Raw genomic sequence first — 19,041 nt, forward strand, 5'->3', positions numbered from 1 at the left:
AGGGAAGCGCAGTCCTATGTCCCCTTGATTTGGTATCTCTATGGAAGCGCAGCTACTTTTCAACTGAACAGATTGGCTAATGTTGATTCCTGGCTCTGATGCCTACTTGCTTGCACTCACTATTATTTGCACTTGCCTTCTGATTTCCTCATGCATTCTCGCTTCAAGGTTTTTTTCCCGCTCCTATGCTTCACGCACCGCTTCCTCCAACCTCTGGAGCCGCTGTGCCTCTTCTTCCTTCTTTCTCTGGCGGCTTCTGTAGGAAGGTCTGTCCTAAGGGAATCCATGCTCCCACGAGACACTTCCTTTGCCTCTAGTTCGGCCACCGTGTTCAATAGTCCCGATGGCGTATGTCAGTTCATCCTTCTCTCTATTGGGCCTGAATGCACCACTAGCAGTAGCTCTCTGAGCATAAAACAATCTTTCTACTGCTTTTTGCAGTCTTGCGCCATAAACGCACTTCCCTGTCTCCTGTTCCAGTGTTCCCCCATGAGTGAAAAACCAATTCTTTGCACGCTCTCCCCACTCGAGTGATTCTGGTGTGATACCCTTGGCAAGATGGTCTACTTCCATTTTGTTCCACTTCTTAATGGTAGTCGGGTAGCCACCTGATCCCAAGTTATGGTGGTATATCTTCTGTTGGGCATTACGTTGGTTCTTTATCACCCAACTCACACCCTCTTCCGACGTCTTGTACTGTACAAACTTATCCCAATAGGGCCTCTGCTTTGAGATCGGGCCTGGGACAGTAAAATCTAGTGCTATGTTCTTCTTGACATACGTCGTGTATAGGTGTTTCTTCCAAGTCTAAAACTGGGTGGCCATCTTCTTCATTGCCCAATCCCTAACTCGCTCCTTCAATTCATCACCATCTATTATATCATCATAACCATCTATTTAGGAGCGTGAAATGTTTCAAGACATCATTCCAAATTAATGTCTTGTCACGATCGGAGACAAAACTGATATGAGGAGCATTGGTCTTCTTCTTCCATTCAGCGGGTACTAATCGGGAGCCGGTCCCATACAAGGTAACCACAGTGGTGCATGAATTTCATTTTATTTGACCCCCCCCGGTTCGCCTGTATCCATATTGAAACTCCTGAGATGATGAAGCGGCCCTCCAATGGCTTTTTGGGACCTCGAACATTTTTACTCTTTATTGTAGTTGTTGATGTCGATCCTAGAGGGCTACAAAACATAAACATTATTTTTAATGTCATGAGCACATATAAGACATATGATAATATAAATAGCTAATAATAAAAAATATATACTTGGCCAATATGGTGTTGCTCATTTTGTTCAAGAGCTAAGTACTGACTCCCGTCATCTGCATCCTCTTGCACGTTATTTTTAGCACCATCATCGCTGGCAACTTGAGTGCCAGTGTTGATTAAATTCATCATCAACTCCTCCTCATCCATGTTTCTCGGGTCAGCCATCTAGCTTCAAAAAACAAAACCAATATATAGTACGTCAAATCTTTGCTTACATGCGTAAAATCTATGAACAATATGCATTATTAAATCTTGCCCCTCGGCCACGGACGCAATTCGCCACACTAGGGCGAACTACGTCGGTACTAGGGTGAATTAGGGCTATACATAAACGCCCGAGGGTGAATTGCGTCGGTGACTAGGGCGAACCACGTCGGTGACATCAACAACGCGGTTCGCCCTAGTCACCGACGCAATTCACCCTAGTGTGATTGTTTAGCGTTAACGATAACGATAATACGAATGTTGATCGACTAGGCCACGAGATAGGGCGGTGTGACGATAGTGGCGGTGCTCCGCTCCATCGTATATATGTTTGTACACATGGGTGAACGAGGGCGGTGGTGCTCCGCCGTATAAACCCTAACGAGGGCGGCGATGCTCCGCCGTATAAACCCTAAACGTCGTGGAGCTAGCCGAGGAGTGAACTTCTTCTTAACGACCGCGCTACACGTCGTGGACGACTGCCTCGGCATCGTGCAGGTTCTTAGCGATGGCACCATGATGCGCTCCGCGAAGTACTCCGCGCTCCCTCTCTAGGGCGAGGTGCTGTCCAACCTGCTCGTCCAGTGGAAGGACGTCGTCTACAACGCCGCGCACGCGCTCCGCCTCCGCATGTACAGGCCCACCGACGACAACACGACGATGGCCAATAATAAGCTGCCGATGCTCGTCTACTTCCATGGCGGCGGCTTCTGCCTGTGCAGCTTCGAGCTGCCCCACTTCCATGTCGGCGCGCTCAGGCTCTCCACGGAGCTCCCGGCGCTCGTGCTCTCCGCCAACTACCGCCTGGCGCCCGAGCACCGCCTCCCCGCGACGCACCGCGACGCCGAGGCCGTCCTATCGTGGCTCCGTGCCTAGGCCGAGGCCGACCTGTGGCTGGCCGATGACTCGACCAACCTAGGCAGGGTGTTCGTCTGCGGCGACTCGGCCGGTGGCAACATCGCGCACCACATCGCCATCCGGTACGGCAGCGGGCAGCTCGCCCTCGACCCCGTCATCCGGATCGCCGGGTGCGTCCTGCTCTGGCCCTTCTTCGCCGCTAAGGAGAGGACGGCGTCCGAGGCAGCCGGCCTTGTTGACGAACACAGCACGGTGCTGTTCGACCAGACGTGGAGCTTGGCGCTGCCCGTCGACGCGCGACCCGGCGGCCAACCCGTTCGGGTCGGACAGCGTCCCGCTAGACGATGTCGCCTTCGCACCGCTGCTCGTTGTGGACCCAGACTAGGACGTGCTGCACGACCGCATATAGGACTATGCCGGCGATGATGGGGAAGCCGAACTTGCCGTGTTACCATGTTTAGAGGGGGCCAGGGCCACGGGTTCTTCATCTTTGACCCGGAATGTGAAAGTCGAGAGAACTCACCTCAAGACTGCGGAGGCGCACGCGGTGGAGGGCTCGTCAGTGTGAGGTGGGGTGGTGACCGGCGGCGGTGCGAGGAAGAAGAGGAGATAGGGCGGCTGTTCGATGAGGAAGAAGAGGAGGGGATCGATCTACGCCAGGCACTGACGCATATATACCAGGGAGATTTACTCCCTGGTGCCAGCCACTAGCCAGGGAGTAAAGGTCCTTTACTCCCGGTGCGTGTTACCAACTAGAAGTAAAGGTATCTTTACTCCCGGTGCTTGTTACCAACCGGGAGTAAAGATATACCTTACTCCCGGTTGGTAACACGCACCGGGAGTAAAGGGTTTTTTTTGGCGGGCCACGAAACTGCAGCCCACCTTTACTCCCTGGGTGGGCTTCCCACCCGGGAGTAAAGGTGGGCTGCAGTTTCGTTTCCCTGCCTATTTTGAGCAAATTTTTTTAATAAAATGCAATAGTCTTGTTAAATACATAGTAAATTAAATAAAAGGTTATAAAATTATTTTGTTAAAAATATGGATTTTTTTCTTTATTGCACATAGGAAAAATCTATAACCTAACTTTTTTTATTTTTTGTTATAATTATAAAACATAATGTAACTAATATTTATTATTTCGTTAATGCAAAAATGTAGTGTTTAATTAAAATTATTAAAACTATTGGTTTTGGACAGGAAATTTATTTTCACATCATTTTAACGTTAATATTTTAATTTTTCATCACTCAATATCCTAATTTAACTTTTCGAGAGAGAAATCTCACCAAATCAAACATTGATTTAATTTGAAACACGACATAATAAACATCTGAATTCACAATTATTACATAATATCTCAAACACAGCACTACATTAAATCACTATATCATCAAGTGGGCACAAGTAGTGAACTTCTTCTTTACGTATGTCCCTTGGTTATGATCGCGTCGTAACCATGGAGTGTCCTCATCATTTACCAAGATGCTAGGGTCTTTGTTCACTTTGAAGGGCAGAATTCGTCATCATTTTCATAATCTTCTGACATGTCTGACTTGTCCTCAATTCCCACGATGACTCTTTTCCCTGAAAGAACTATGTGGCGCTTTGGCTCTTTGGTTGAGTCATTATCGTTTTTCCCTCTTTTTGGTTTGGTAGACATATCATTGACATAGAATACCTGATTCACATCCTTGGCAAGGATGAATGATTCATCTTTGTACCCAATATTACTAAGGTCTACTATTGTCATTCCATACTCATTGTCTACTGTTACCCCGCCTCCGGTCACCTTGACCCATTGGCACTTGAACAATGGGATCTTCAAAGTAGGTGCATATTCTAGTTCCCATATTTCATCTATGCGGCCATAATATGTCTACTTATTTCCATTCGGGTTTGGCATCTATGCGGACACCACTGTTTTGGTTGGTACTCCTTTTATCTTGGGCTACTGTGTAGAATATGTTCCTATTTATCTCGTACCCTTTGTATGTGACAATATGCCATGATGGTTGCATAGCCAATAAATACAGTTGCTCATGGATGCTCTCATCACCTTGACATTTTTTTCGCAACTAACCGCCGAAAGTTTCTATGTGCTTACGCATAATCCAAGCTTCAGTCTTCCCTGAAAACTCGGATCATAAGAGATCCTTGTGTGTCTCAATATACGGATCTACCAAAGAGGAGTTCGGTAGAACTATGTAGTGCGCTTTATTGAAATAATCATCCTCCGTACCAATATATGTTTTCCTCCCTAGTGTCCCCTTTCCGCTTAGTCTCCCCTCATGTCTTGATGCAGGAACACCAATCGAGTCAAGGTCGGGAATAAAGTCAACATAGAACTCAATGACCTCTTCTGTTCCATAGCCCTTGGCGATGCTTCCTTCTGGGCGAGCACGGTTGTGAATATATTTCTTCAGGACTCCCATGAATCTCTCTAAGGGGAACATGTTGTGTAGGAACACAGGACCGAGAATGAAAATCTCCTTGACTAGGTGAACTAGAAGGTGTGTCATGATATCAAAGAAGGAAGGAGGGAACACCAACTCAAAGCTGATGAGACATTGAACCACATCATTCTGTAGTTTAGCTAGATCAGTTGGATCAATTGCCTTCTGAGAAATTGCATTGAGGAATGCACATAGCTTCACGATGGCTAGACATACATTTGGAGGTAGAATTCCTCTTAATGCAACTAGAAGTAATTGCGCCATGAGAACATGACAGTCATGGGACTTTAAGTTATAGAATTTCTTCTCTGACACATTTATAATACCCTTTATATTCGAGGAGAATCCAGATGGTACCTTGATGTTGTTTAAGCATTCAAACATGATTTCCTTCTCTTTGCTTAGAGTGTAGCTGGCAGGACGTAGGTAATGGCGTCCATCATCTATCTTCTCTGGATGCAGGTTGTCTCTTTCTCTCAAACAACGCAGGTCCTGTCATGCTTCAAATGTGTCCTTAGGCTTTCCATACACACCCATGAAGCCTAGTAGGTTCACACAAAGATTCTTCGTCAGGTGCATCACATCGATCGAGCTGTGGACCTCTAGGACTTGCCAATAGGGTAGGTCCCAAAATATGGACTTCTTCTTCCACATGGGTGCGTGACCGTTAGCGTCGTTCGGAATAGGTTGGCTGCCATGTCCTTTTCCAAAAACGACTTTCACATCATTAACCATATCGAGTACATCCTCACCGGTTCGGTTGTGAGGCTTGGTCAGGTGGTCTGCCTTCCCTTTAAAATGCTTACCTTTCTTTCTTATGAGGTGATTTGCAGGAAGAAATCGACGATGGCCAAGGTACACGACCTTTCGACATTTTTTCAAGAATACACCTCTAATATCACCGAAGCAGTGTGTGCATGCATTATATCCCTTGTTTGACTATCCTAAAAGATTACTTAGAGCAGGCCAATCATTGATTGTGTGAACAACAATGCTCGTAGATCAAAGTGTTCCTGTTTGTACTCATCCCACACACGTACACCTTCTTTATTCCACAAAATGAGAAGTTCGTCAATAAGTGGTCTCAGGTACACATCGATGTCATTGCCAGGTTGCTTCGGGCCTTGGATGAGCACAGGCATCATAATGAACTTCCGCTTCATGCATAACCAAGGAGGAAGGTTGTAGATACTTAGAGTAATAGGCCAAGTGCTATGACTACTTGTTCTGCTCTCCAAAAGGATTGATACCATCTGTACTTAAAGCAAACCTTAAGTTTCTTGTGTCATTTGCAAACTCTGGGAATTCTCTGTCGATTGCTCTCCACTGGGACCCATTAGCAGGGTGTCTCAACATATTGTCTACCTTACAGGTCTTCTTTGTGCCATCGCAACAATTTTGCATGTTCTTTGTTTCTGAACTAGACTGTTTCAAGCAGTGGTATTATAGGAGCATACCACATAACCTTGACAGGGATTTTCTGTCCACGGACGTTCACCCTCAACATCACCTAGGGTCATCTCGCCTGATCTTATACCGCGATGCATGGCATACCGGGCATGCATCCAATTTCTCAGTACTCTTTGCCACAGGTACAGGATGCAGTCATTAGGACATGCATGTATCTTCTCGATTTTAGCCCCATAGGACAGACAACTTGTTTTGCTTCAGTAGGCAGTGGCGGGCAATTCATTGTCCTTCGGAAGCATCTTCTTTTGGATTTTTAGTAACTCTCCAAATCCCTTGTCAGATACACCATTCTTTGCCTTCCATTACAGCAATTCTAGTGTGGTTCCCAACTTTTTCTAGCCCTGCATCACTAAGTTGGGTACAACAATTTCTTGTGATCTTCTAGCATCCGCTCGAACTTGATCTTCTCCTTTTCACTTTCACATTCTCTTTGTGCGTCATGAATGACCTAACAAAGATCATCAGCAGGCTCATCTTCTGTGGCTACCTCTTCTTCAGCTTCTCCCATTGCAGTATCATTGAAGCACGCACCATCAGGAATAATATTCATTGTCGTCCCATTGTTCTTCTTCACCTTCTTCCATTACAACGCCGGTTTCTCCGTGCTTCGTCCAACAAATATAGTTTGGCATGAAACCTGACTTGAACAAGTGTGAATGAAGAGTCCTTGAGCAAGGATATTCCACCGTATTCTTACATATGGCACATGGGCAGCACATGAAACCGTCACGTTTGTTTGCCTCGGCCGCACGTAACAAAGAATGCACGCCGTTAATGAACTCTTGGGAGCGGCGATCAGCATGGTACATCCAATGCTGGCTCATCTGCATTACATGACATAAATACCATATTAAAACCTAGATCATAATTAATTATTTATACAACATGCATGCCACCACAAAAGGTACAAATTTATGAAAGCATCGCTACAATGTAGACAATCCCAACTACCACTAAAAGAACTAAAGCTAAAATACATTTCAGGAGCACAAGGATTTCGCGACCAATCTCAACTAAAATAGACAGATCCTCCGATTGTGCAACATCTTTGGGCTTCTTCGGCTGGATCACTGCCTCATTAGCCACCGTATCTGCCTGTTGTGCAAGATATTTTTGCACGAGTTCAACATACTCTTCCTCCTAGTAGAAGCCTGAACATTGTTCACTGCCATCTCACTGAAATTAAAACAAAAAATTAGAACTTTAATCACAACCATCATGAAAATAGGTATAAACTAACCATAATCATTAAATACGATAAAATAACTCACATTGCGATCCGGACACTTGTAGAAGATACGATCCTTGTTGGGACCCTACTTCTTCACTCGGTACTCTATCACAATCTTCGTCTTATCACGACACTTGCCGCATGGAATGAGAGGGAGGCCCGGCCTAAGTCGCTTTGGAAACCCATGAGAGGCCGAGGACCCGAAAGCAGTTGCCATCTACTCTCTATACTCATTTTTAATACACTATAAATTTCTCATTTTATAAACAAATAAAATTAAGAAACTATAAAATTATCTATATCTCTAAACAATGATATTTTTAATGGTCATTGTGTTCTCGTCTTTTACTGCGGCAGGTAAGTAATTCACATGATATTTCCGTAAATTAACAGAAGAATGGGAGTGTACACATATAACAATCGATTATCATTTATATTTATATATATACTACGTTTGGGTACGGTGATTGACAGACTACTGCGACGATATCGGGACATGTGAATAAATAACCATCCGTACTAGTTGACCTTGCTTACGTGATCATCTCGACGAGCATTTCTCCACCGGATGGCATCGTACTTGGCCACGGAAGAGCTCCGATTCTATGAGGAAGGGAACACGGTCTTCCACGATCGTTACCGCTCTCCCTCGTAGAATCAAAGCTCCTCCTTGACGTCCGTTACCGCTCGGCAGAGAACATGCTCGCCGAAATGAACACGGTCCGCTAGTTCAACTAGCTACTTTAACCTTTCTTCATGTAAATATGCAAGCTTGAAGTGATTTTGAGCTCAAATTGCTTACAAATGAAAAAAAACACAATAAAGAACCATATATATATATAGTGAACAAAATAGGATAAGGTAATGATGAAACATGAGAGTATGAAGTTGGTAACCTTTAGAACCGAAGAATCGACGGAGGAATCGAAGAAATCGATGGAGGAATCGAAGAATGGATGGAGAAAGAGCAAGAACACTGCTTAAATTTGAACTTAAGCTCTCGGGCGGGCTCGGGGAGGAAGAAGACGGCCAGCAGGATTTATAGCTCAAAAACATGTTTTAATAAATAACCATTCGTACTAGTTGACCTTGCTTACGTGATCATCTCGGCGAGCATTTCTCCACCGGACGGCACCGTACTTGGTCAAGGAAGAGCTCCGATTCTACGAGGAAGGGAACACGGTCTTCCATGACCGTTGCCGCTCTCCCTCGTAGAATCAAAGCTCCTCCTTGATGTCCGTTACCGCTCGGCAGAGAACATGCTCGCCGAGCTGAACACGGTCCACAAGTTCAACTAGTACGGATTTTCTATAATTTTCTAACTATTTTCTAAGTTTTTCATTTCATAAAAAGTTAAAATAAAATGTTTAGTCGCGGAAGTCCATAGAAATGACCATATTTTGACCTAGCAACGCATTGTCAATTGTCATTGCGTTGCATTGCACCCCGGACCAGACTCCGGACAATAAAATACTATGGTCGATCGATGCCGTTCTTTGTCATACAGTCACACGGCGACGGCCGACGGACCCGTTCAACCACCAAATCTGTCAGGCCCGGCTGTTCGGGCATATCGTCAAAAGAGAACGGATTTGCTTCCTATTGCACGGCCTTGCATTGCATCTGTCATACCAGTCGGAGGCACTAGTCCCTATACTCATTTTTTAATACACTATAAATTTCTCATTTTATAAACAAATAAAATTAAAAAACTCTAAAATTCTCTATATCTCTAAACAATGAAGTGTGCTATGCATGCTACAAATGAACGGTGAATACTAGTTTTTAATAGCTACTTTAACCTTCCTTCATGTAAATATGCAAGCTTGAAGTGATTTTGAGCTCAAATTGCTCACAAATGAAAAAACCACAATAAAGAACCATATATATATAGTGAACAAAATGAGATAAGACAATGGTGATAAATGAGAGTATGAGATTGGTAACCTTTACAACTGAAGAATCGACGGAGGAATCGAAAAAATCGACGGAGGAATCGAAGAATGGATGGAGGAATAATGGAGGGAGGAAGCAAGAACACTAGTGCAGTGAGCTTTAAAATATGCTGAGCTCGGGTTCGGGGAGGAAGAAGGAGACGGCCGGGATATAAAGGGGGGACCTTTAGTCCCGGTTGGTGGCTCCAACCGGGACTAAAGGTCCCTCCCAACGGCTACTGCGCCAGACAGAGGTGGCAGGGACCTTTAGTCCCGGTTGGAACCATCAACCGGGACTAAAAGTAGACTTTTACTCCCGGTTGCCGTTGGGAGGGACCTTTAGTCCCGGTTGGAGCCACCAACCGGGACTAAAGGTATCTTTAGTCCCGGGTACAAAAAATACCGGGACTAGAGCTCATTTTAATCGAGGATCAAAGATCTGTTCTCTACTAGTATGATAACGAGATGTAACCTAGCTTAAACTCGGTAAGAAGAAGACATATATAGGTTGGTTCCGCTGGGTGCAATTTGCAGTCGTACGTGCATGTACGTGAATAGGCACTCGCTCGGTGATCGACTGCTACGCCATCATCCCGGCCTGAAGCGTCGCAGCCAGCTCGGTTCAATGCAAGGACCATAGCTAGCTGCTGGTAGGCCGGGGCTGCACGTCGTACGCGTACGTACCACTGGTGTAAGTCGTAACAAATTGTTGGTTGGCTTGGTACTGGGCTACTGCATGGCGCCACCAAATTGAAGTTGTTGTTGATCGATGTTGCATTGGATGACGGTGTGACTTGGTTCCAGCAGCCCCATGCATGCCTCTGATCTTGTCCTTGAACTTTCGATCATCCAATACTATCAGAACAGAACCTGGTTTTGTCGGCAACGGCGACTGGCTGTGCTGTGTAGTATGTAGTACATCAGGGAGGCGCGTCACGGGTCAGATTAATTGACCTGCTGTCAGCTGGCTACCTGTCAAGCCATGCAGGAGCGTCAACGTTGTTTGGTACATGGGCAACATGCCACGAATTGCTCGATACCGACCTGCCACAAGCCTGCTAGCTGCTGCCATGCAGCTCCAGCACCTGCTCGTCGTGTGGATTGTTCAGTCGGAAACAGGCCGGCTTTTGTGCCTGTACTACGCGGCGGACGGGCGGAGTATATGCAACTAGTGCTAATACATCGATTCGATCAGTTTGGTCGCCGCACGTGATTGGCGGAGTATTGACTGAGCTTATATATATGTTAGGGCAACATCAACTTCGTCGATCGATCAAAAATGCGTAACTGAATTCACAAAGTCAACCAATTCTGGTACGTGCTTTCGGTAGTATACTACCCGGCCGCCTGCTACCAGACCAGGTGTATACTACCTACGTACGCCACCACGGGCGTCCGTCCGTTCTGATCCTAGAAAAAAAAAACAAATCTCTCCACAGGAAGCTCGTCTCCTCCACTCCTGGTATCAGTCACGACGTCATGCGGCCGTCCGACAGTCCGAATCTATCAGTGCCGCTGCCTCCATCCTGCACCGCAGCCCACTACGGCGCGCCTGCCGCCGCCATCCCCGACGGTGCTCTCATCCCCACGGCACCTCTATCCCCCGCGGAGAGGAGGAATCCTTCGCGCGAGGTATGCTGCCAGCCATCCCACCGACTGTAGCTGCCGCCCCCCGGACCCGGTCGTCGGCACCTCGCCCTCCGTCTCCAAGCTCCATTCGAGTGCTCAGCGACTGCACCGGCACCTCCGTCCCCTGCAGTGCCATGCTGTGCTCCGTCCTTCGCCGCACCCAGACCCGGTGGCCAGGAGAGGAGGCCGTCACTGGCAAGGCCTAGGCTAGGCGCAGGCGCCACTGGCCGCTGCCAAGTCGCGCCACCATCCTCGGTTGCCGGCTGGCCGGAACCGGCCGTATGCCGCTCAGCGCTGCATTGTACGGAAGAAGGGTGAAAAAATACATGTTTGAAGCCTATGTTTCAAGTGTTTTAGATGTTTCATAGGTATGTTGCACGTGTTTCATGTGGATGTTGCAAAAATAGATCGGGATGTTGCATATGTTGTAATGGTTGTACACGTACAGTTGCAAGCTTCTATTCCCAATGTTTCATCTGTTTTTTCAGACGTATATTGCAAGTGTCTTTATTTGAATGTTGCATATGTTAATGTTTCATCTGATTTTTCAGACTGTATATTGCAAGTGTCTTTATTTGAATGTTGCATATGTTTCACACATATGTTGCAAGTGTTTTATCTGCATGTTGTGTATGTTTTACAATAGTTTTCAAGTGTTTTTCAGGTATTTTTGCAAGTGTTTCAGATGTGTGTTTCAAGTGTTTCATCTGCCTTCAGACGTATGTTGCAAATATTGCGTCTGGATGTTTTAAAAGGAGATCGGGTGTTGCATCTCCCTCCTGCCTTTTTGCTTGCCTTACCTAGGTTTCTCCTCCTCCTCCCGGCACCGGCTAGACATCCGCTGCCCCCTCCCCCTCTTCTCGATGCTGATGGCATTTGGGGCGGTACGAGCCCTACGTGGACGCGCGAAACGAGGCAGAAAACAAACTGCAGGTGGATGCCCCGTCCGTTCGGACTTCTGGGCGTGAAACATCGTATGTGTCGGAGCTGAAGAAAAGCAGATCTATATCTTATAATATATATATATATATATATTGCAGCTGACCATAGAATAACTTATTCTATGGCCACTTTGAGTTACAATAATTATCATGCTAATTTATGAGATTACAGTAACTCCTTGCTAAGTGATTTACTATAACATTATCGTAAATATCACCGTGAGTTGTAGTAACACGAGTATCGTAAATGCATATTCATGTTATCGTAAATTGGTACAAATATTATCGTAAATTAAGGTGGCTATAGAATAAGTTATTCTAGTTATTCTATGGTCAGCTGCAGAATAGCCTTACCTCTCTCTCTCTATATATATATATATATAAGAAAAAACAAACGCGAAAAAAACATAATTGTCTAGCGATGGAGTATCATCTCCGATATAACGTAGGAGGCCTCTATCCATCTGCACCGTACCAAAACTGGACGTTATGGCTCTGGATCCAGGTGATGTACAGGCATTTGTCATTATAGCGTGCCCCAACAAATACGCTGCGAGACGTCATGCTGCAGTGTTGGTGTGCATGATGAAATTCGCACAGGATGGAACCATGCATGGGCATATATCATAGATGACTGATGCACCCGTACGTGGACGACAGGGATCGATGGATCGTCCAGGCCTCATTGCACTCCTTTTCCTTCTTCCCTTTAATTTTTCAAATCATAAGAAAATTGGGATTCTTCGGCTATGCTCTCCTCATCTCTGTAGTGAACTGTCGGCGAGGCAACTATGAGCAAGGAAATGGGCCTCACCAACAGTTTGGTACAATGGCCGCGCAAGTGTTCCCTAGATTTTCTCAAGAAAAAAGAACTGTTCCCTAGATGGGCCCAAGTGAGCGGGCCGGCTGTTTATCTGCAGTTCAAAAAAAAAGATAGACAATATGTACTGAAAGTTTTTAGAACCCCTCTTTTTTTAAGAATTACACACAAGGCAGATGCCCACAACATGCACGCACACAGAACCCTATAAACACATGTACGCAAACCCTACCTCTATAAGCACTTTCGAAGGACTGAGCCGGCAGATCTCGAGATTCACGAAGTCACCACTGGCGTCTCGCTGTCGACGGGGACGTCGTCTACCACTGAAAGCATAGCTCCATTAAATCCTAGAATAAATCTAGGAAAATGCGAACACCCGTGCCATGTCGAGGACTTGAACTCAGGTAGGCAGGTTCCACCATAAAAAATCTAACCAACTGATCTACTATCAGTTCGCAATTTTTAGAACATTTCAACTTGTAACAGTCGGCTGCAATAATATAACCTGATCAACTACACTAACAAGATATCTTATCTTACTATTATAGATCAGAGGATCCAACGGAGGTGCCATATTAATTCCTACCAGATATGCTAAAGAAAGGATAAATAGTAGAAATTCTCACAATAGTCAGTAACATTTGACCCATAATTTGATAGACTTGAATTATTATCAACGGTAATAGACATTCGACCTATTATAATTTATATAAAAACTTATCCACCTCTGCTATTATAAAAAATACATAAAGTTACCTCCTAAATTTGCATCTAAATTACACAGTTTTGTCCTTATGAAACATAATTAAAAATAACCCCATAACATTGTATCTAAATTACCCATCTTTTCTAATATTAAGATAATTTAAAATAACCCCTCATAATTTTGTAAATTATCCATCTTTATCATTATAAAAGATAATGCAAAGTAACCTCCTAAGTTTGCATTCAACCTACCCATATAATGCAAATTAACCTCCTAATTATTACTTTTATATTTATATCTACCTCAGCCATCATAAAAAATAAACAAAAATATCTCTCAAATCTACATGTAAATACTACTGTATATTATTACAGAAAATAAATAAATATTTATAAAATATGGTATGTATATATATTTCTAACTTATAGACTTCTACAACTATGAAATTAAATAACCATAGTGCTATGTTTCACCTTATATACCAAGTAAATATGTACACATTAGGATAAATATATATTTTAATAGCTTATGAAAATGGAAAATATTCATTTAACAAACCACATAGCAATAACACCGATAAGTCACTATAATTTATATAATACTCCATGTTAATAAATTCCTTAAGTATTATTTTAAATAAGTTTATACATTTTGATTGAAACATTATGTCATATTAATATTGATGATTTAATTTTAAGCACTCTATGATATACAAAACAATACTACACAAATCTAATCATGTGAATCATGTGATATAATAAATTCAAAATGTTCGGTGGTAGGGTGCAAGTTGAGTTTCAACTTAATATGAGGAAAATAATACTACTAGGATCTAAATTCCTTTTAATAATAAAATAAATTTCTAATAAAAAATAAAAAAGACACTAGAATTTGTACTTAACATGTGGAAAATTTGCAACAACTTCGTTCAAATACATTCATAAAGTCACATAAAGAGATACAACAAGAGTTTATATATTTTATGATTAGGTTTCTACTAAATACATATCACGCAAAAAATACTATAAATTCAAACTAGAGGTCCTTAATAGAGCCTCCATGTTAATCCTCACAAGACTCGATTGGAAAACAATAGATATATCCTATAGAATTTCACAGAAACAGAAACATCTGACTATTCATTTGGCATAATAACATGATCATCATTGATAATAATAGTATTGGATCTATTCTATTTTTTAAATAATTACCCACGTCTGCTATTGTGTAAAACAACATAAACTAAGGAATGACTCTAGGTTTAAATTACCCACATATGCCATTAAAAATATGACCTAAAGTAGAACTAAATTTGCATCTAATTACCCATGTCCTCCTATTACAATAGATAGATTACATAACCTAATTTTTATCTCATTATTAGAAAAATTAAATACACCCTCAACCCTAAATCTAAATTCTCAACATCTTCTTACAAAAAATGTTTAAATAACCATAGAGCATATATATATATTTCTACATTACCCACTTCAATCGGTATTAATATATTAAGATTTGATAAAAGTAACCATACACGTCATGCTAGCTGAAATGTCATATTATGTTCCTACATTACCCACTATGTCATACTATTTATATAGGTTCTTACTTTAGATATAGTTATACATTTTAACTAAAATGTTTGACATGCGTATATTGAAGTATAGTTATAACTGCACCTATGATTCCTTGATAGAAAATTTTGATGACCTTGAGGAGTATGAGAGACAATTGATGGCTATATTTTCCTAGCCATTGAAGATGACTTTGGAGTAAAAAGTCGATCATTATAAGGCTTAAGTGTTAAAATTCTATTGAGGTAGCATAACTACCCCCATCCGAGATAACACTTCAAGCTTTATCACTTATGTTAAGTGATATGGTGCAGGTTTCAAACGATTGATTTTGGTATTTTTTTTGACCAAAGATTGATTATGGTATTGTAGTATTTAAGATTGTACTCTATGACCTAAAATCCTTATTTTAAAAAGAGAAAAAGGGAGTTAATAAAAGATATAATAAGCACAAGAGTTTTAACTTAACTTGAGGATAAAAAGAATCCATAGGAATCAATAAGAATAAAATTTGAAAATTTAAAATGTAGATTCATAACTTCGTAAGGTATATGATGCAACAAGAGCCACCATAATTAATGGTAAGGTTTCAAATTAACAGCATATTTAAACAATACAAAGCTGCCATGCAAAGTACAATCTGAATGTGAATGAAAAAAATGTATAGATCTGATCTTGCAAAAAAATAGTAAAAAGTTATGATAACTAGATATAGACTATGAATATCTATTATGTCTATTATATTAAAAACAAGCAAAGAGAAAAACATACAATTTAATATAAGTAACTTTGATTAGTCATACACTAATTAAATTTGTACCAAGCAATATAAAATAAAATTTGAAAAATTAAAATTCAGATTCATCACTTCCGTAAGGTATGTGATGCAATAAGAGCCACTATAGTTAATGGCAAGGTTTAATTGCATATTTAAACAATACAAAGGTGCCATGCACAGAAAAATTATGAATATGAATGAAAAAAATGTATAGATGAGCTACTTGCAAAAAAAAATATTAATAAGTTTATGATAACTAGATATAGCCATGCCTATTATGTTGAAAACAAAGAGAAAAAAGTATAATTTGATATAATTAATTCTTTATTTGTCATATGTATTAAATAATAATTAATACATATATCTGCTAAAATACTAGCCCGTACGATATTACGGGTTGATGGACTAGTTTCACCTAATAATGATTACATAAAACTCAGAGAGACAAACAAATTTCAAGCAACACTCATAAGTTTAGCATTTTTGTTAAAATATCGTGTCTCTAGCTATATTATGCACCTCTACATGAATATTTCATGAGCCGTTGGCTGCTGAATTGGAGCCTGACTGGATTCATGATGAGTAAGTTACACGAACGCATACCCCTCTGTCCATTTTCTTGCAAGCACAAGCAATGCATGACCGAGTTGCTAACTTTGGGGGTATGGCCCCCAAGACATGGGTCGTATCATCGGAGGATGGCCCAGCCCACAAGATTAAGGCGTGCACGGCGCTGTTCGGCGTGCACCGCAAGACATTGTATAGTACCAAATAGGTTACTTTACTTGTAACCCTACCTCCTCTAGAGTATATAAGGAGAGGTATGGGTCCCCTAGCGGATAGGATCTATCAGATCGGATTTACATACAGATCAATACAATACACCAAAGACACAGGACGTAGGGTATTACGTCGATCAGACTGTCCCGAACCTGTCTAAATCGTTGTCTCTGCTGCCTTGTGTCACCATCCGGTTCCTGATTACGCGCACCCCCACCGACAAATCTACCATCGCGGGATACCCTTCGATGGACTGCCGAGCATATTCTGTCGACACTAACCTTCCTTGTTCATACATAACCAACAACGCATACATATCCATATATGTGGATACATTTGAAGATCAATAGCTCCATGTCACACGTAACCGACCTGCACACTAGTACACTCCAGATATCCTGTCTAGATCTGTACACACCTCGCCCAACAAAGGCCATACATCACTCCTGATGATGGAGGCGTACATTGTTCAAACAATCAACAACGAATTTGGTCTTCGTTCCTTTATTTCACCAGGCCACAGGGTTAGCAAATCCTGAAGTCAAAAGCTGCTGATCTAATGGAGATCACATGATGGTACAACACATGTGGTTGTTGGGCAGACAGAAGGGCTTGTCGCAAGCTTAGCTAGGTTCCAAACAAATGCTGACAAAGAGAGAATAATGGCCAATCAGCTCTAGGTGAGTCAAAATTTATAGCAGTGCTCTCCATGAATATTATCACTGACAGCCCTTTGCCTTTTATGAGCGATGACCGCATAAATCATTGGAGCATTCCTCTTCTCGATCGTTGACCATATTAGATCTACTCCCTTCATCCCAAAATAAGTGACGTTTTTTACTTTCAAACATCTTATTTGATCGTTCTTCTTATTCAAAAAATTTGTATAAATATTATCTATTTTGTTATGACTTATTTTAACAATGATTTATTTATTTTATTATTACAATTTTTTTTTGAATAAGACTAGCAGGTTAAACAAGATTTGAAGTCATAAACGTTGCTTATTTTAGGACTGGAGGGAGTACATCTCTACCAAAAGTGGACTTGTACCTCCAATTCGTAGTCTTAAAATAACTTTGACACTACGCCAGATTTGCACATCACTACCGGCATCATCACTGCTGGATTTGTGAGAACCGACAGTGATGTACCTTCACTGCCAGTTATGAGCTTGAAAATAAAAAAAATGATTGGGGCTAGGCTAAAACCGACAGTGAAGGACCACATCACTGTCGGTTTGTGGCTTGAACTGGCATTGTTCTGGTGGCCACTCATCACTGCCGGTTTAAGCCAAGAGCCGATAGTGATTGGGCTCTATCACTGTCGGTTCTAGCCAAGAACCGACGGTGATAAGCCTACAACACAAAAAGGCTGCAGCCGTCCTCTCATTCCTCCTCTCTTCCATCCCAAGAACAGAGGCGTGCGTTTGGACCCTTCCCTCCATTGCTGCGGCTGCTCTTCACCGTGAAGCTAGTGCTTGGATTTTGAAGAATGGCTTGATCTTTTTGCTTTAAGGTTAGTAACAAATATCCACTCCTTTGATTTTGTTGCTTAATTAGCTTCGTTTTGATGGCTATATTGCTTGATTCTCATTCTAGTTCTTTCTCCATTCTAGAGAGCACTTTTCCAATTGAACATTTGTGCAAGGCTCAAATTGTGGTGAATCCATCATCTGAAAGGTTGGTGTCTATGAACACATTTAAATTCCTAGCTAATTATTCCATGGTGGTCAAGATCATCGTTGTTAGTATGTGATGCTATAATTAGTTATTAGAAGTAGAGTAGAATAGTTGCTCTTCAATATTGTGCAATAATCATTTTTTACTACGATTTTTAATTTACAGGGCCGGGGCTACCAATTTCAATTTTTAAATAATTAGTGTACAATAATATTTTCCAAAAATTGTACTTTCGAGCTACAATTGTTGTTCATGAAGCTCGATTTCTTATTAATTCTTTGTAATTACTGTCTCAGTATTTTTTTGTGCAGAGATGGATCGAGAGTGGATGTATCTGTCCCGAACGGACAAGCGGTACATGCATGGCATCAGCCAGTTTATCACCGATGCCAAAGCCCATGCTGGGAATGTGAACCCTGTCTTCTGCCCATGCAAAGATTGCAAGAATCATAGGAACTTTCGTCAAATTGAGTCTATACGATCGCACTTGATTACCAGGGGGTTCATGCCAAACTATACGATATGGACTATGCATGGCGAGGTTGGTGTAAATGTTCTGCGGGAAAACGATGATGATGTGGACATGCCTGACGTAGCCATCCACGATGCTAACGAGGAACTTGGTGTCAACACGGAACCTATGGCCACAGTTAATAATGTGTTTAGGAACACACTAGCTGACGACACCAAGGATAACA

General features: G+C 42.1%; 1 pseudogene; it reads left to right on the top strand.

Moving 5' to 3' along the window:
• The first annotated feature begins 1,877 nt into the window (after positions 1 to 1,877).
• Positions 1,878 to 2,910, top strand: LOC136515532 (carboxylesterase 15-like; annotated as a pseudogene).
• The last annotated feature ends 16,131 nt before the right edge of the window (positions 2,911 to 19,041 follow it).

This window comes from Miscanthus floridulus, chromosome 17 (genome assembly GCF_019320115.1).
Source record: "Miscanthus floridulus cultivar M001 chromosome 17, ASM1932011v1, whole genome shotgun sequence".
Classification (NCBI taxonomy): domain Eukaryota; kingdom Viridiplantae; phylum Streptophyta; class Magnoliopsida; order Poales; family Poaceae; genus Miscanthus; species Miscanthus floridulus.